Raw genomic sequence first — 18,761 nt, 5'->3', positions numbered from 1 at the left:
CTCACCATCGCACGTAATGGAATGCTTTCCTTATGAATTTTTGGAACGGCTATACAGTCTTGGTGGTACACAACCATTCGGTATTAACCTCTTGAAGATCTCTTGAGGTAAAGAGGAGGAATTCAGTAGTGCAGAACTTCCCTGTTGCACACATACTGTAGGGCCGTAATCAATCTTCGTATAGGTAGAAACATTTAGCAGACAGTACATCTCATTGTCATACACACTAGGGGAACAAAACGGTTGTGTTGTCAGCCTTTGTTATCACTACCTCAGTGTCCTGTTACAGATTTTGTTGTGCAGTCCTTTCTGCAGTGGTTAAGTTACTACATTGAGAGCTTTCAAAAGAGCACGGCAAGTTTCCCTTCTTACTTCTTCTGCAGCATCTGAAGGAAGATGTCATACAGCTTCTTAAACACCACTCAAAAAACTTATTTAAGGTGGTGCTTTAGGTGTAGCTTCAAAATTGAGTCAGTTCCTTCTTTAATACAGACAGCGTCACATCATCCAAATTTTTCTGCGTGAAATTGACGAAGGAAGATCATGCAGTTACCTCTTGAGGTAACAACTGCTGTGGCAACAGATGATCAAATTTTGACACCTGCTAAAAACTTGCATCCTTATGGATTCAGTTGAACTTGGACGAAGTCACTCCATCAACCCAGTCCCATGATACAAGGGAAAGATGCTTTGCAACCTCACAGTTTGAAATTTCACAGAGAATCACTATCATTCAGTAATTGGACATGGAGCACTGGTTTAACTGAATTACGTAAATTTAATCAAATATGGAACACATGAAAACAACTCGCATATTATTATTATTGCCACTACTACTAGTCTGAGGTCAGTTGCCTTCAACAGCCACTGCCAATCACAAGCCCGGATAAAGGAGGAGGGTTGTAAAAAATCTCTTTGTTGCAAAACACAAACTTGCCTCGGACGTGGATGGATGCAATGGAGTACGGAAACTGCAAAGGAAAAATGGTATATGATTTAAAAATTTTAATTTTGGATCTTGGAATGTTCAGAGTCTGTGTAGACCACGGGCCATCCAGACTATGGTCTCAGAAATTAACCGATATAAACTGGACCTGGTGGCGGTGCAAGAGACAAGATGGCTAGGAGATGGAACTCATAAAGAGGATGGATACACACTATTCTACGGCAGATGTGTAGATAAACATGAATTCGGCACTTGTTTTGTAATACACTACAAAGCAGCAAATTCGGTGGAGGAATTCAACAAAACTGTTAACAAGAGAATATCCTACATAGTACATGGAAACCAAGTGTCAGACACCACTTTCATCAATGTTTATGTCCCAACTGAAGATAAAAGATGAGGAAAAGGAAGAGTTCTATGACCAACTAGAACAAACAGTTGAGAGCGCACCAACTAAAAATATCCAGATAGTGCTGGGAAATTTTAATGGAAAAGCAGGAAAAGAAGAATTCTACATACCAACTATAAGAAGGCTCAATTTGCATGATGAGACCAATGAGAATGGTCAGAGGATGATCAACTTAGCTATCTTACCTGAGAGTAAGTTTCACTTACTTTGAACACGAGAAAATATATAAGGGAACATTGTGTTCATCAGATGTAAGAATTACCATCCAGATAGATAACATTTTGGTGGACCAGCGCTATAGCCATAGAGTCATGGACATCAGGCCGACTGTGCATCAGACCACTTCCTCATTGCGTGCAGGCTTAAACTCTAGTTCACCTACTTCCATAAGAAGAAGGGGACACCAGAACTTGCTTTGAATGTTGAGGATCTACGAGAAAGTGCCATTAAAGAACAATATGCTATAGAAATCAAAAACCATTTTGGGGTACTAGAGACCCTGGAAGCAAGAGAGAACTCGGAGGAAAGGTGGAAATAAATAAAGTCCACGGTACTAGGTATAGCGGAGGATACGTTGGGAAGAAAGAAGATAATGAAGAAGACTAAATAGTTCGACGAGGTGTGCCAGAAGGCTACAGAAAAGAGAAGAAAGATAAGGGAGAAGTGGCTGGCTGACAGGGAGAATGAGCAGAAAAGGGAACATTTTATCAACGTCAGAAGGGAGACAAAGTGAATTCTAAGAGCAGAGAAGAGAATATATCTAACCAGTTTGCTGGAACAAGTTGAGGCAGAGAGCCAAAACAACAACTCAAGGCATTTCTTCCAATACATAAAAAATCGGAAACGTGTATTTCAGAGCCCAACTTTTTTCATTAGAGATAGGAATGGCAACTTGATAAATGACAAGGAAAGTATTGCAGAAAGATGGAAAGAATATTTATCAGAACTGTTGAATTGCCCAGACCCAGATGAGATATTATCTGCAAACACTATGGAGGAAAGGAAATATGAAGAAGAATGGGAAGTTCGTGAAGAAGACATGAAGATTGCAATCAAAGGACTCGGAAACAACAAAGCCCCAGGGGAGGCCAGAATAACATCAGAATTAATCAAGGAGGGAGGTGAGAGCTTACACTTCGAGATATATAAACTGATCCAGTTGATATGGGAGAAGGAGACACTGCCAGAAGAATGGAAATTGGCAATAATATGCCCAATGTACAAGATGGAAAGCAAAATGAAATGCGGTAACTACAGAGGACTCAGCTTGTTGAATGTAACATACAAGGTGATGTCCATCATTATCCTCAGAAAATTGCAACCATTCATAGAGAACAACGTACAGGAGTACCCAGCTGGCTTTTGACCAAACCAATTGACAGTAGATTGCGGTGCCCCGTTGTATCTTCTCTAAATCTTAGAGCCGCACTCCTTGGACTATCAGTGTGAACTTACTTGAATGCTGGATACAGGCTCAGATTCCCCGCAGCTCCGGCGTCTTCTGCTTGCATCAAACTCTTCTCCGAAGATTCTATATTTTGAAGAAGGTGACAATTCATCTATTATTCCAAAATCCTATTATCTAGTCCAAATAAAGACACTCTCAAAATTCAGTTGCTGTTAACATATTCTATATTCAAAATTCAGTACACCATTTCACTGCCACATTAAACAGTAAACCCACACTTTCTTAGGGCTTTCGCATACGACTGAATTCAACCAAAATTAAATATCATTTTTTCTCAACGATACTGTACTAATATACATGTCTGTCTGCTCCAGACCAAGTCACTATTAATTATAATCATTTTTTTTCTTCTGTTGTCTCTCCACAATACACAACAATCACCAATGTTTTTCGTCCATGGAATTCTAGGCTGGAAGTTTTTCTTTTCTCTTTGCTGCAACCGAGCGCGTCACTTGTTGGCCCGGTTTTGCTCTTCTTTCTCGGTTAGCCTGCACAAATAACGTTCTGCGGCAGTGTGTATCTGTTTATGCTACAACCCACTACAAAATAACGTGTGTTCGAAGCGGCAGGAAAACAAGTGACTCCAGACTTTCGTAAAATTCTGGGGGCACTACATATCCCTCCCCTTAGCTCCAACACTCGTTATTTTAGATACAACATATAATATCTTTTGCATTTATTATTCACACAAAACCTTTAGCACAGAAATAAAAAATACATTTGTCTCATTGCTGTCGTTCCCTCAGATGGTAAGTCATTTTACCAATAGACTTAGTAGTACAAGCAATTTAAGATACAACAAATCTTGACCACTTAATCAAATATAAGCCTTCCTTCGAGGCTATTTTATGATCGTGCAAAATAAATCCCTCCCCTTAGCCAGTCACAAATTTCAGGTGTTGTTCCCATCAAATAACTCTTTCCTTCTTTACTCTACAGTTGCAACAGTAACCACCTGTTCTTTCAGAATGCATCGTTTCTAGAAAAGGAGAAAAGAATTCAAAGTTACCAGGGGAAACTTTTCCACAATAAATTAGAATTACGATACCTCCCATTTCCTGCCGGTACAGTATCTACCAATGACATAAGGTATGATCCTATGAACATAATTTTCTTCCTCACATACAGGTAGGTATGCCACTTCCACTTACTTAAAACTATGGTACAGGTCAATCCCCTTCTGGTGCCCCTGCCCACACAGTATAGGTCAGCCTCCTCCGGGTCTGCCTACCTGTCACTTTCTCTCATTTCAACAATATCGGGTGCGCCCTCCTTATCCTCTCTCAACACTGTTCATAGTCACTACTCTGGCATGTACCTCTTCATACAATTCTCTTTAAAATTACCTGGCCAAATATACATGTCCTTCCTGATTCCTTTTTCTTACAGATCGCTTCCATAGCTTTAACACTTAATTATCCTCCACCTATTTTTTATTACTCTATTGTTTCTTATCAGGCTATTCGGGATGCACAATCCTATTCTTATACTCAGAAACTTATGAACGCCATCTGTTTATACAGGTTCTGGTAGTGTTTTTCTTCTCTGGCTTAACTTTTATCTTCCCTTAGCTCTACTTATTCTACAAGGTACTACCACATCTAGGAACAGTTTATTTTAATTTACTCTAAACGCATCAGGAACAGTTTATTTTAACTTACTTTAAATGCATCATTTCCTCTGAGAAGTGCAACCATCATCCTCATAACCAAGTGCTCTAGTCCTTGACTAGCACTACTTCCCCCTCTTACACATGACGGTAGTCACTTCTTATCTGGTGTTTCTTGTCTGCGCATTTGTCTTCAATAGTCTGAGTGATAAAGTGTGATCGTGTGTCCTGATTCTTCGGCCAGCTAAGGTTCTTAGTTGAAGATTTATATAAATCACGGAAAAGAGAAGGACTTCAGCGATAGAAGTTTATGAATGTGGATAGAGGGAAAATAGATTGCTACTCTAAAGAGAAGTAAGAAAAGAAATAAGAGAGTTGGTTGCTAAGATCGAAGAAAGAAAGAAGATAGCCCCAAAGACAGGAAACCCTTCCCTCACCCCTTCCCAAGGATCCCCACTTCGCCAGTACTTAGGTGAGAAGCCGGAGGAGGTATGATGTTCGGCATCTCCTACAGAATGGACATTCTCACCGTCACCTTAGAAGTCCCCAAAGAAAAGATCTTAGCAACTCCTATGGAATGGCAAATGATGAAGAACCAGTAACACTTGTTTGCGAGGGCTGTATGAAGGGTGTGGTGTTTGTGTAGTGTTGGTCGTGTCTATGTCTACACTACCCACCCCTTATACAAAATTGACTACAAACCCTCCCCATCACATCATACTTTACAAAAGGTACAAAACATTTTATAAAAATTTAAACATCATGTAACACTGAATTATGCCGTTTCCCTCAACACTGGTGTTTATAATGTTCTATCTAGACGTACAGAGACTACCAGATAACACTCTCGGGAACACACTCCCGGGGTTTTACGCTTGCAGAACTCACATATGAGATTACCTTTCTGTTTTCGGCACACTTCCTCAGCGGAATATCTCCAGATCCAAATGCAGTTTCAAAGTTGACAAATTTATGTCAAGTCTGTGGGGGACCTAGCCTTCGTAGATTACATCTACGGGTTTTACCTTTTCAGAACTCGAAAATGAGATAACCTTGAACCCAGTTGTCAGTACAGTCATTTCAGGCTGACGTGAAAGTGACCGGTTATAGATTTATAGTATGAGAATAGATGACATAATAGTTGAAGAAGTGAAGGGAATCTGGTGCAGGAAAACTAAAGTAGAAGCAACACCGAATTCAACTTGGGAACCGGCGGACGTCACTCCGCCCGTTAACACAGAATGTCAATGTCCCTGTGGGTTTTGCACATATCTCTTTATGTCTTTAACATTATACATTCCTTTCTCCTCTATCAGCTTGTTTAAATACTTGGCCCTCGTCAAGTGCCAGTCGAAATACTTACGCATCAAACCTCAGGCGTTGCTGTAGTATTTCAGGTCCCATAAATCTGAAATTAACTTCTCTTGTGCATTGGAAGACCAATATTTTTCTTTAAATTTTCTTTGAAAGTCTTCCCAGGACGTGAAGTTCTCTATGTTTACTGTGCTCCATTCTGAAGCTTCACCCTCCAAATAACCTATCGCAAATTCTATTTTCTTAGCCTCTTCCCAACTTTTAGGCATGGCCTGATTAAATTGTTTTAGGAAATGAGTGGGGTGTACCTCCCCGTCTGGTTTAAACCTAGGGAACTGTCGGGAAAAGCCTTAATTTGATCCCCTTTGCAAATCATTAATTTTTTCTTTACTTAGAACAAGATTTTGAGACACTGTACTCTTTTCAAGTTTCTCCTGAATAATTTTGAATTCCCTTCGTAGGTTATCTAAGTCTTTTTTAGTATGATCTAATTCGGAGGTCATTATAGGTGAAGAAATGTCAACGCTTAATTTTTCTTCCACTTTTCGTTCTATTAGCTCATCCACCTGTTCCTCTATACCGGTTAGATTGATCAACTCAGTTGTAGTTAACTTTGCTTTGAGATTTTGTTCTACAGTTTTTAAACGTGAGCTAACTCCTGAAATTTATGCCTGAACTAATGGGAGCAATTTATCTTGTTTATGTACATTTGTTTTCATCTTTCAAGGAATCAAAATTTTCGTTAACTCTGGTTTCTAGGCTACTACATTTACAATCGACATCATATTCTAATTTCTGGACTATTTCCCGTACATTTTTCTCCTGTCTCTCCTCTAAGCCTTTAAACAAAATGTTTACACTTTCACTTAGAGAGTCAGACAATTCTTTCTTCAAGTCTAACTTGAAGTGTTGCATTTGAGTGTTCTATAAATCTAATTTAGACTTTAATTCTGAGTTCTGTAAATCTAGTTTAGAATTTAATTCTGCCTTCAGTTCGTCTTGTCTTGTGTTCTGTGACTCAAACTGAGTTTTGATAAACTTCGTTAATTCACCCAAATCAGGTCCTGGGTTTCCTATACCCATAGCCCCAACATGCTCTTCTGATTGTTGATTATCCCCTTCCATCTCATTCTTCTTAGCCTTAAGTCGGGTCAACATTCACAGTACCCCCTACTCACAAGTCTTACACTGCACAATTGAACAAAAGTCAAAGTTTGCTCACCCGGTGTGACTTGACGATCTGCTACCGCCGGCGTCGGCGTTGTTGACAGCGGCGGCGGCATTCTTGAACAGCGGCATCGGCGTTTGTGAATTAATGGATTGACTGTGGCGTTCGTTCTACTCGATTTCCTTGCTTCTATCACCATTAACCAACAGGACAATTTTCGACAAATATCTTCGAATCTTGTTTGCTGGTGTTTAACCACATCAAATGTGACCTTACAGACATCTATCAAGGAATCAAAATTTTCGTTAACTCTGGTTTCTAGGCTACTACATTCACAGTCGACATCATACTCTAATTTCTGGACTATTTCCCGTACATTTTTCTCCTGTCTCTCCTCTAAGCCTTTAAACAAAATGTTTACACTTTCACTTAGAGAGTCGGACAATTCTTTCTTCAAGTCTAACTTGAAGTGTTGCATTTGAGTGTTCTATAAATCTAATTTAGACTTTAATTCTGAGTTCTGTTGCTATGGCAACACTCGTCAATCTTTTCAACTTGATTTCATTAATCTTCCACCTTCACAGGCCCTTTCTTTATCGGTCGCCACGTTATGCGGTGCCCCGTTGTATCTTCTCTAAAACTTAGAGCCGCGCTCCTTGGACTATCAGTGTGAACTTACTTGAATGCCGGATACAGGCTCAGCTTCCCCGCAGCTCCGGTGTCTTCTGCTTGCATCACTCCCTTCTCCGAAGATTCTATATTTCGAAGAAGGTGACAATTCATCTATCCCAAAAACCTATTATCTAGTCCAAATAAAGACTCTCAAAATTCAGTTGCTGTTAACATATTCTACACTCCTGGAAATGGAAAAAAGAACACATTGGCACCGGTGTGTCAGACCCACCATACTTGCTCCGGACACTGCGAGAGGGCTGTACAAGCAATGATCACACGCACGGCACAGCGGACACACCAGAAACTGCGGTGTTCGCCGTCGAATGGCGCTAGCTGCGCAGCATTTGTGCACCGCCGCCGTCAGTGTCAGCCAGTTTGCCGTGGCATACGGAGCTCCATCGCAGTCTTTAACATTGGTAGCATGCCGCGACAGTGTGGACGTGAACCGTATGTGCAGTTGACGGACTTTGAGCGAGGGCGTATAGTGGGCATGCGGGAGGCCGGGTGGACGTACCGCGGAATTGCTCAACACGTGGGGCGTGAGGTCTCCACAGTACATCGATGTTGTCGCCAGTGGTCGGCGGAAGGTGCACGTGCCCGTCGACCTGGGACCGGACCGCAGCGACGCACGGATGCACGCCAAGACCGTAGGATCCTACGCAGTGCCGTAGGGGACTGCACCGCCACTTCCCAGCAAATTAGGGACACTGTTGCTCCTGGACATGAACCGTATGTGCAGTTGACGGACTTTGGGCGAGGGCGTATAGTGGGCATGCGGGAGGCCGGGTGGACGTACCGCCGAATTGCTCAACACGTGGGGCGTGAGGTCTCCACAGTACATCGATGTTGTCGCCAGTGGTCGGCGGAAGGTGCACGTGCCCGTCGACCTGGGACCGGACCGCAGCGACGCACGGATGCACGCCAAGACCGTAGGATCCTACGCAGTGCTGTAGGGGACTGCACCGCCACTTCCCAGCAAATTAGGGAGACTGTTGCTCCTGGGGTATCGGCGAGGACCATTCGCAACCGTCTCCATGAAGCTGGGCTACGGTCCCGCACACCGTTAGGCCGTCTTCCGCTCACGCCCCAACATCGTGCAGCCCGCCTCCAGTGGTGTCGCGACAGGCATGAATGGAGGGACGAATGGAGACGTGTCGTCTTCAGCGATGAGAGTCGCTTCTACCTTGGTGCCAATGATGGTCGTATGCGTGTTTGGCGCCGTGCAGGTGAGCGCCACAATCAGGACTGCATACGACTGAGGCACACAGGGCCAACACCCGGCATCGTGGTGTGGGGAGCGATCTCCTACACTGGCCGTACACCACTGGTGATCATCGAGGGGACACTGAATAGTGCACGGTACATCCAAACCGTCATCGAACCCATCGTTCTACCATTCCTAGACCGGCAAGGGAACTTGCTGTTCCAACAGGACAATGCACGTCCGCATGTATCGCGTGCCACCCAACATGCTCTAGAAGGTGTAAGTCAACTACCCTGGCCAGCAAGATCTCCGGATCTGTCCCCCATTGAGCGTGTTTGGGACTGGATGAAGCGTCGTCTCACGCAGTCTGCACGTCCAGCACGAACGCTGGTCCAACTGAGGCGCCAGGTGGAAATGGCATGGCAAGCCGTTCCCCAGGACTACATCCAGCATCTCTACGATCGTCTCCATGGGAGAATATCAGCCTGCATTGCTGCGAAAGGTGGATATACACTGTACTAGTGCCGACATTGTGCATGCTCTGTTGCCTGTGTCTATGTGCCTGTGGTTCTGTCAGTGTGATCATGTGATGTATCTGACCCCAGGAATGTGTCAATAAAGTTTCCCCTTCCTGGGACAATGAATTCACGGTGTTCTTATTTCAATTTCCAGGAGTGTATATTCAAAATTCAATACACCATTTCACTGCCACATTAAACAGTAAGCCCACACTTTCTTAGGGCATTCACACATGACTGAATTCGACCAAAATTAGTAACGTTTTTTCCTCAACGATACAGTACTAATATACGTGTCCATCTGGTCAAGACCAAGTCACTATTAATAATAATCATTTTTTTTCTTCCGTTGTCTCTCCACAACACACAACAATCACCAATGTTTTTCGTGCATGAAATTCGTCCACGGAATTCTGGGCCAGAAATTTTTCTATTCTCTTTGCTGCAACCAATCGCGTCACTTGTTGGCCCGGTTTTGCTCTTCTTTCTCGGTTAGCCTGCACAAATAACGTTCTGCGGCAGTGTGTATCTGTTTATGCTACAACCCACTACAAAATAATGTGTGTTTGAAGCGGCTGGAACACAAGTGACTCCAGACTTTCGTAAAATTCTGGGGGAACTACAGAATCACATTTTCACACTAAGACAATTGTTTGAAAAACACTGGGAATGTGATAAAGATGTTCGTCGATTTTCAACGTACGTATGACAGCATCCACAGGAATAGCCTATACAATGTGATGTGTGACTTCGGAATACCTGAGAAGCTAATGAGAATGGTGCAAACATGTATGGAAGGGTCAAAGGCAGCAGTATGTTTCCGAGGAGCCACTTCAGAAACATTCGAGATTGAGACAGACCTCAGACAAGGGGAATGCTCTCTCATGTGTTCTGTTCAATGTCATCTTAGAGAAAGTAATAAAAGAGTGTAGGCAACAGGAGTGGGCTGGAGTAGAGATGGACAGTAACTTCAATTGTCTTGCATATGCAGATGACATAGTACTACTAAGTGAATCAAAGCACGAGTTGAAAGGAATGTACCAGAAAATGGACAATTATGCACAAAAGGGAGGGCTCAAAGTGAATCAAGGCAAAAGAGAGTTTATGCAATTAGGAAGAAAACAAGAGCAGGAAGAATTTCTTGAGATAGATGGCAAGTGGTTCAAGAGCGTACACCAGTTCCAATACTTAGGGTTTTTGGTTTACCACGGACAACAACATAAAAATGGACATCAAGGAAAGAATAGCAGTGGGAATGAAATGCATACATTCCCTCAGAGAGACATTTGGCTCTAAATCAATCTCAGTGAACACTAAGATGAAAGTCTACAACACAGTGATATGACCAGCAGTAATGTATGGTTCAGAAACATGGAGTATGACTAAGCGAGAAAAGGAAAACTATTTATATTTGAAAGAAGAGTAATGAGGAAGATATGAGGAGTAGTTTTAGAGAATGGAGGAGGAGGAAAAACGAGTAAATCTACCTTCTGATGCGACAACCAACCATCCTACGGAAGATAGAGCAAAATAATACAATAGGTGGGCCATGTAATTACTACCACCACCACCACCACTGCCACTATTATTAAAAAGAAAATCTCTGTTCGGCACTGGTTTAAGAAAAGAGGTCACCAGGTTACATGTCCAATACTTCAGTGACAAAAGCAAAAAGAGTCACCTGGTGCTCCTAGGATAGAAATTCTTGTGGCTGTGGTTTGTGAAAATTGGGCTCACAAAACATTTTCTCTTATGTTGAAATAAATACAGTATATCACCTACAAAATTGAATGAAGCAAGTTTATTATTATTATTATTATTATTATTATATCTTCCCTTTCTCAGGCATTATTATTATTATTATTATTATTATTATTATTTCTTTCCTTTCTCAGATGTTATGTCTGGTTAAAAATGGAAAGTGATGCGGACCTTGATCAAGCGTGACTTCCTTTTAACTGTGCGGTATATGTTACATTGCATTTAGGAACTTTCGGTTAATTGAACATGTATCAGTTATTATTATTATTATTATTATTATTATTATTATTATTATTATTTCCATAGGTCTATTAAAGACTCTTGTGAGACTGTGAACCGTTCCACCCTCTTCTTTAATAGTTAAGAGTTTCATATGTCATTGACAATAAAGTAAATCTTAATAGAAGCACTAGTTTAATTGGATGAAATTCGGAGTTGGGATCACCCATATCTTTCTCAAAGGAATCATCCTGGGATTTACATATAGTTGTGCAGGGAAGAACAGGTCATAGACACACAACAATGTTAACAACTGTAAAAATGAAACATATGTTATGTAAAACATCATGGTACTGTTAGGATTGAGGTGATCAGGAAAAGACTGGCAGATATGCCTCCGTATTCTCTGTTGTATGGTGTGACAGACAGAAGAGCAAATTGATCTGTAACAGCATATATAACAACAAAAATTCTTTTTGAATTTGAACCTATAAATGAAAACGCCAGCTGCCTGAGAATAAACGGTATAGTCACAAATATTATGACAACACACTAGCGGAGGTACCGGGATAATTCAGTGGAGGCATAGTTTGTGCGAAAGAGTGCCGAATGAAAGGCTACAAAAGTACACTGAAACTATAACTGGACTGTACTAACCTGTCCTGTAGACAGCTTCTAAATGTCTCCTAAGATAAGGCGTAATGTCAGTATTGCCTTATGCATTGCACATTTCTCTGGAACTCAAACTGATCTTTTTTGAAGTTGGCTTCTACCAGTGTTTCATTCCTTCTGTAAATAATTCACATCAATATTTTGCAACTAAACTGATGGTTCATTAGCGTTCACCTCTGTCAGTAGCTTCCTTCTTCAGAATTACACTGAAGAGCCAAAGAAACTGCTACACCTACCACGAGCATGCAGAAGTGCCACAACATGGTGTGGCATAGACTCAACTAATGTCTGAAATAGTGCTTCAGTGTAGAATTATCACACTGTTCTTGAACTCTGAGGCTATTTTGATTGTGTCATGCATGCTGCCTATAATTTATTGCTTAATAAATTACGTAATTTTTGACAATATGTTTTCTCAGTCTTCGATGCCTTTAAAAATCCAACCAGAACCTCTGGCAATATATTATTTGTGGCCATTCTCTTAGGAAGCTGCTTATATGTTACCCTTTCTAAAATTTTTGAGAATGCTGGCAAAAATGAAGTTGGATGGCACTTTGATGGTACATATTTCTTTTTCTTCTGTAGAGCATATTCCAGGTATATAGAAATGTTTCACTGACCAGATACAAAAATAACTTATTATGTCACTATATTCAAAAGATAACCACTAACTAACTTTGCTGATATATTATTGTAATCACCACATTTATTTAAATTTTAAACATTTCGTGGTGGCCGTTACTGCTTCCAGTGCAGTGAGGGTCATATTCACATTCTGAAGTTGTTCTCTCTCTCTCTCTCTGGTTTTTTTTTATGGCTAGTCTCAGATATATATTGGCAGAATTTACTAAGCCTGACGACAATATCATTTAAGTAAGAGATATAAAAGGTTTGCTAAAAATTTTAGCAACATTGCACACATCTGTTACCAATGCACCACTTATCCTTAAAGCTATTGGCTTCGCCACACATCTGCTTCTACCAGTTTCATTCTTCACTATACCCATTTACATTTGTTTTGTTTTTCTCATAATTCATTTGTTTCTATGACTGAATTACTTTCTTCAATATTTTTCAGCATGTCTCATATTGGGCTACAGTATCAGCAGCAGAGCTGTGTCTCACTAAGAGATAAAATCTCCTTCCTTTTTACACTACAATATTCCTTTATTCTTTGAATAATCCATGAGTTTAGGGGAGGGGAGGGGGTGGTAGTTTTAAATGTGTTTTATCTTTTGTTTCCTTTCCTCATGGATTCTTGCAGTACCATACAATGATTTATCTCTTACCAATATATTCTTCTTTCCCATTACTGTACTAGTTTTCATATCAACTGGTTCTAGTTAACTGTGTTCTAGCTAACATTGCTTAACTAGTAGGTAACTTTGTTTCTAATTTCTTATGCCTCCTATACCTCATCACAGGTGTCTTGAGTATCTTCGTATTTATGGTGGGTAAGGAGGCATGGTGGTTTAAGCCAATAGAGTCATATTTGGAGGGGATAATTCAAGTGCCATCTTGGTTTGGGTTTCTTTAGCATGCACAGATCTTCCGGGACACCTAAACAAATCTTTATCTGCAATTGTATGTAATATAAAAATAAAAAGCTGAAATATTGTATCTACTTTCATTCCATAATGTCATATGGAATCATATTTTGAGATACTTTATCAACACAACCTATAGTTTTCCACATCCAAAAGTAGAACTGGGAATAATAACCACAAATTGTTAGTGAAGTTAGTGTTTTTGTATGTTAATTCTTAGTGAAAATTTATTCCCTGCCTCTACGCTTCATTCCAATGATCCATATTGAGGTAATCCTCAAGGATGTTAAAATATCATAAAAAACACATTAACCAAAGAAGAGAGCCTACTGGATGCAGAGAGGGATGGGTGAATGTTGGAAGGGAGGTGGTGAAATGAGAGTTAAGTTCATTGGCTTGGAATATATTCTTGGTGTACAGAATACAGAAAGGACTCACATGGGAGTGGAAATGAAGGTTGACTGCCAGTTTAGGGATTTGATCAAAAACAATAAAGGAGAAGGGAATGGGAGAGGTGGCAGTTTACGTTCGTGTGGCTGGTGGCTCATCCTGATGAACAGAACCAGAGGCTGATGGTGGGAGCTATTTGCCCTGACTGAGAGGTAGTTCATGAAAGAACTTTTGCTCTATCTCAAATCTGTTAACCAAGAGAGTGGCACAAATATGCACTGTCTGCCAAGACCTTCTAGCAACTGTACACATGACTCGACTCACACATTCCCTACTAGTTAAGAAACTGGCATGGGGATGTTAGTTTATTCACCAGAGTGCTGAAGGTGTCTTTCATCAGTGGCTTGTACTGAAATGAACTGCTTCTTTCCTGAACAACAGGCTGGGTTGGCACGTAGGCATTGGCGAAGTTATACAGGTACTGGAAGGGTACTTGAAATTTTCAAGGGGAAAGTGAAGTCTGAAATAGAAACATAAATATTCCCAGAGTGGCTAGCTACCTTGTACAAGACACACTAATTTTCATTCCATGGATCTTGTGTTGCTTGGAATAAGAACAAAATCTGGAACAATTTTCATTTAAAAGTTATTACTTACAAGCTGTAATTATTCTAATCTTGTCTTTGCAGCTATGGCAGGAGCAGAACATAGGGCACTAGTATATTCCTAGAGTCTTCACTGAATGCTGGTGCTAGATATTTTGTAAAAAAGCTTTCACAGTATATTTGACAGCTTTCTACAAGCATCTGCCAGTTCAGGCTTTTCAGAATTACCATGATATTCTCCTGCAAGTCATACAACCCATTTACCATTCATTTTGCACCTGTTTGTATATGTTCACTGTCTCCTGTTAGTCATGTGGGATATACATCCCACAGACAGAGCAGTATTCTAAAATGGTTAGTAGTAGTAGTAGTAGTAGTAGTAGTAGTAGTTTATTCATCCAGAGACAATTTACATTGCATGGATTTCGTCAAAAAATGCATAGTATATATATACACACACATATAGGGTGAACAATACTATACAAAATACAGATGTGCATAGTAGACTACATAACATCAGACCACATTGAAATAGCATGTACAACTTTGATTATTTACATTGATGTATGAGAAAGACTTTTTACATGGAATACACAGTTGATATTTAGATATAACACATACAATTCTAGCACTTTTGTACATATTATTTATTTAGATCATAGCAACAGTCAGATAAAAATTACTATTGGCACAGAGTACATAAATATAATTGTTTAGTATGAAGCTATTCCAGGTATTCTTTTACACTATAATAGCAGTTGGTCATTAAAAATTTGAATACTGCTTCTTTAAATGAAGACAATTTTTTTATTTCTTTTATCTTTACCGGTAGTTTGTTATACAATCTGCTTCCTTGTATGTTTGTTTGTTTCTGCGCCAAAGCCCTGTTAACTCTTTTTATATGAATGTCATTGCACTTTCTTGAGTTGTAAGTATGTAGATCCGAGTTGGACTGGAAATTGTTAATATTTCGTTTTACATTAATTACGCTTTTCTGTATATAGAGGCATGGTAGGGGTAGAATATTCAGCTGTTTAAATAATTGCTTTTAAGAAGTTAGCCTTGAACTGTTTGTAATTATTCTAACAGCTCGTTTTTGTAGACTGAAGATGGTTTTGAGATTTTTCTTACTATGACCCCAGAAGATGAGGCCATAGGTAATAGCAGAATGTATATAAGCAAAGTAAACAGCTCTGCTACATTCCCTACTACATACAAAGCTAATAACGCGTAAAGCAAAGCAAGCAGAGCTTAACTTACGTGAGAGATACAGGATATGGGATTTCCAGTCTAAATTTTCATCTATATGTACACCTAAGAATTTTGTGGTAGCAACTCTCACAATTTCTTTATTTTGTATTCTGAGATCTAGATCAGAGTGTGACTTTGCTCTCCTGTATTGGATATAATTAGTTTTAGAGATATTTATGGTTAATTTGTTCACTTCAAACCAATTTTGCAAATATTCTATAATTCTGGTTGCAGATGTTGGCAATACCCAGTTTATGTCAGTTACTACAATGTTTGTGTCATCCGCAAACAGGGTTATATGAGTACCATTTACTGGAATCTTGATATCATTTATGTAAAGAAGAAATAGGAGAGGTCCTAGAACACTCCCCTGCAGTACCCCTATTGGCACAGTCTGAATATCCGATCTGTAAACAGTACTTTGGTTTTTACTGTTTGTTGTTGCAATTTCTACTGCCTGTTTCCTATTATGGAGATGTGACTGAAACCACTTTTTAGCTGCTCCTCGTATACCGACATATTCTAATTTGTTTAGCAGGATATCATGTTGGACAGTATCAAATGCCTTTGAGAGGTCCAAATTTATTCCTATTGTACTGTTGTTCTTATCTAGCCCCGTTACAATAGTTTCAATGAATTGGGTGATGGCTGACTCTGTACTCATTCGTTTGCGAAAGCCGTGTTGGTTTACAGACAATAGATTGAATTTCTCAAGGTATTTTGTAATTCTGTTTTTCATGACTGTCTCTCTTACTTTTGAAAATACCGATAATAAAGCTATTGATCTATAGTTTCCCACTTCATGTATATTGCCCTTTTTATACAATGGTTTTACTTTTGCAATTTTTAATCGTTGTGGAAAGACATCTTCTGAAAATGATATGTTTATGATGTGTGAGAGTGGGTCTGATATGACACTAGCACATCTCATCATGACTGAGCAAGGTATCTCATCAATCCCTGAGGACATTTTATTCTTCATTGTTTTTATTATTCGATTAACTTCCAATTTGTTCGTGGGAGGTAGCAATAATGAATTAACACTTTGTTCTTCTGGGATTGATGTTCTACTAATCTTAGAACAATTTTTATGCAGATTGATTGGACTATTTATGGAGTAGTCATTAATGTAATTTGCTGAAATACAATTTCTGACTAGCACACCTTGATCATCTTTTAAAACAAAGTCATCTGGATTTCTAACGTTTTTGCTTGGGCCTATTTCTTTTTTTACTACATTCCATATAGCTTTTGATTTGTTTGCTGACCCAGCAATTACACTGTCATTGTGCATTGTCTTGGCTTTTTTTATCACCTTCCTGTAAATTTTCTTGTATGTCTTAACATAGTCTGTGAAGTGTTCATCTTTGTTATCTTTTTTGAGTTGACTGATATGTTTTAGTGTTTGACTGGATACTCTAATAGCAGGTGTTATCCACTGGCTTGTGTTCCTAGGCATGACATTGATCTTTGTGAGCTTTTTTGGGAAACACATCTCAAATAGGGACATGAATGTACTAGAAAAAGCATTGAAAGATTCCTCGGTTGTTGTTTGTGCAAAGACATCTTCCCAGGTTTCATTAGCTAACAACTGGATGAAAGTATTTACTTTTTCTGTATAGAAGTGCCTTTTGTATCCCCACTTATAATTTACTGCCTTGGGGATAGAGTAATTCATGTATGTTAATAGTGTATTGTGATCCGAAAGACCTAAGTTTACGTTTAGTGGCTCAGTGATACCATTCTCCATATTTGAGAAAATATTGTCTAAAAGAGAAGATGACAGTTCAGTTATTCTGGTGGCATCTGTAAAGAGTGGTTTCATGTGGAAGCTGCTGAGTATACTCAAAAGCTGTCTTTTTTCATCACTTTCAATTAACAGGTTAATATTAAAATCTCCACATAAAAACAATTTCACTTCATTACTATAAAAAGTGTTTAATGCTGCTTCTATTTTTTTGAAGAATATGTTTTTGTCACCCAGTGGAGATCTATATACTGTAATGACAACTAGTTTTTCACTCTTCTCCTCAGTTTTTAACTCTATGGCACATGATTCAAAATGTTTTTCTATATTTAGATGGTCCAATTCTGTTTTCACTTTGAACTGCAATCCTACTCTAGAGTAAATACATACCCCACCATTTTTAAAAACACTTTGGCAATAGTGTGTTGCTAAATTAAACTTGCTTATATTTATGAGACTTAATTCACTAGCCTTGCACCAGTGTTCAGATAAACAAATACAAGAGACATCAGCAAGATTATTTAAAGCTACTTCTAGATCTAGTACTTTGTTTCTGAGGCATTGAATATTCTGACACATTATCTTGACTGTTTTGCAAGTATTTTTTCTTTTGCCATTACCTGGTAATGTGCTGCTTTTTCCATAGCAGTTGTGACTTATCTGCAAATTTTCTTGCTGATTTGTCACAATCTTTTTCATTTCTTTGTCTGAGGCCATAAAAAATCCTTATTTAATGATGTAGATGTACGTTGTCTTTGACTCCTCCTTAGGCAGTGTTGTGTTGCTGCAACTGTTGTTGATGGTTTTGTTGCTGTTGCTACTGTTGTTGTTGGTTCAGTTGCTGCTGCTGGTGCTTCTGTGGCCGGAAGTGGAGGTGGAGGTGGTGGTGGTGGTGGTAGTGGTAGTGGATGTGGTGGTGGTGGTGCTGACAGGATTCTTCGTGCTGTTGCTGCCTTTGATTCTTTTATTGGCACTATTTCTGTTGGTGGTGGATCTGTTGTTGTAGTATCTGTTGGTTTTGCCCTGTAATTGCTGATGCCTGTGGTTTCCTTCCTCTTTTCTGCCAGTGACTGTAGTGGAACTGCTACAGTTGTTGACACCATTTCTGCTTCTGTTGCTTGTGCTGCTGCTGTTATTGGTCTTGTTGCTTGAGCTGGTTCAGATGTTGCTGGTTTTGCTGCTGCTGCAGTTGTTGCTGAATATGAGTGCTTTGTAAGCATTCTTCATTGTACAGACTGCATTCTTGAGTATCTACTAA

This window comes from Schistocerca americana, chromosome 3, assembly GCF_021461395.2.
Source record: "Schistocerca americana isolate TAMUIC-IGC-003095 chromosome 3, iqSchAmer2.1, whole genome shotgun sequence".
In the NCBI taxonomy this organism is placed as follows: Eukaryota; Metazoa; Arthropoda; class Insecta; order Orthoptera; family Acrididae; genus Schistocerca; species Schistocerca americana.
Note: the sequence above shows the minus strand (reverse complement) of the source record.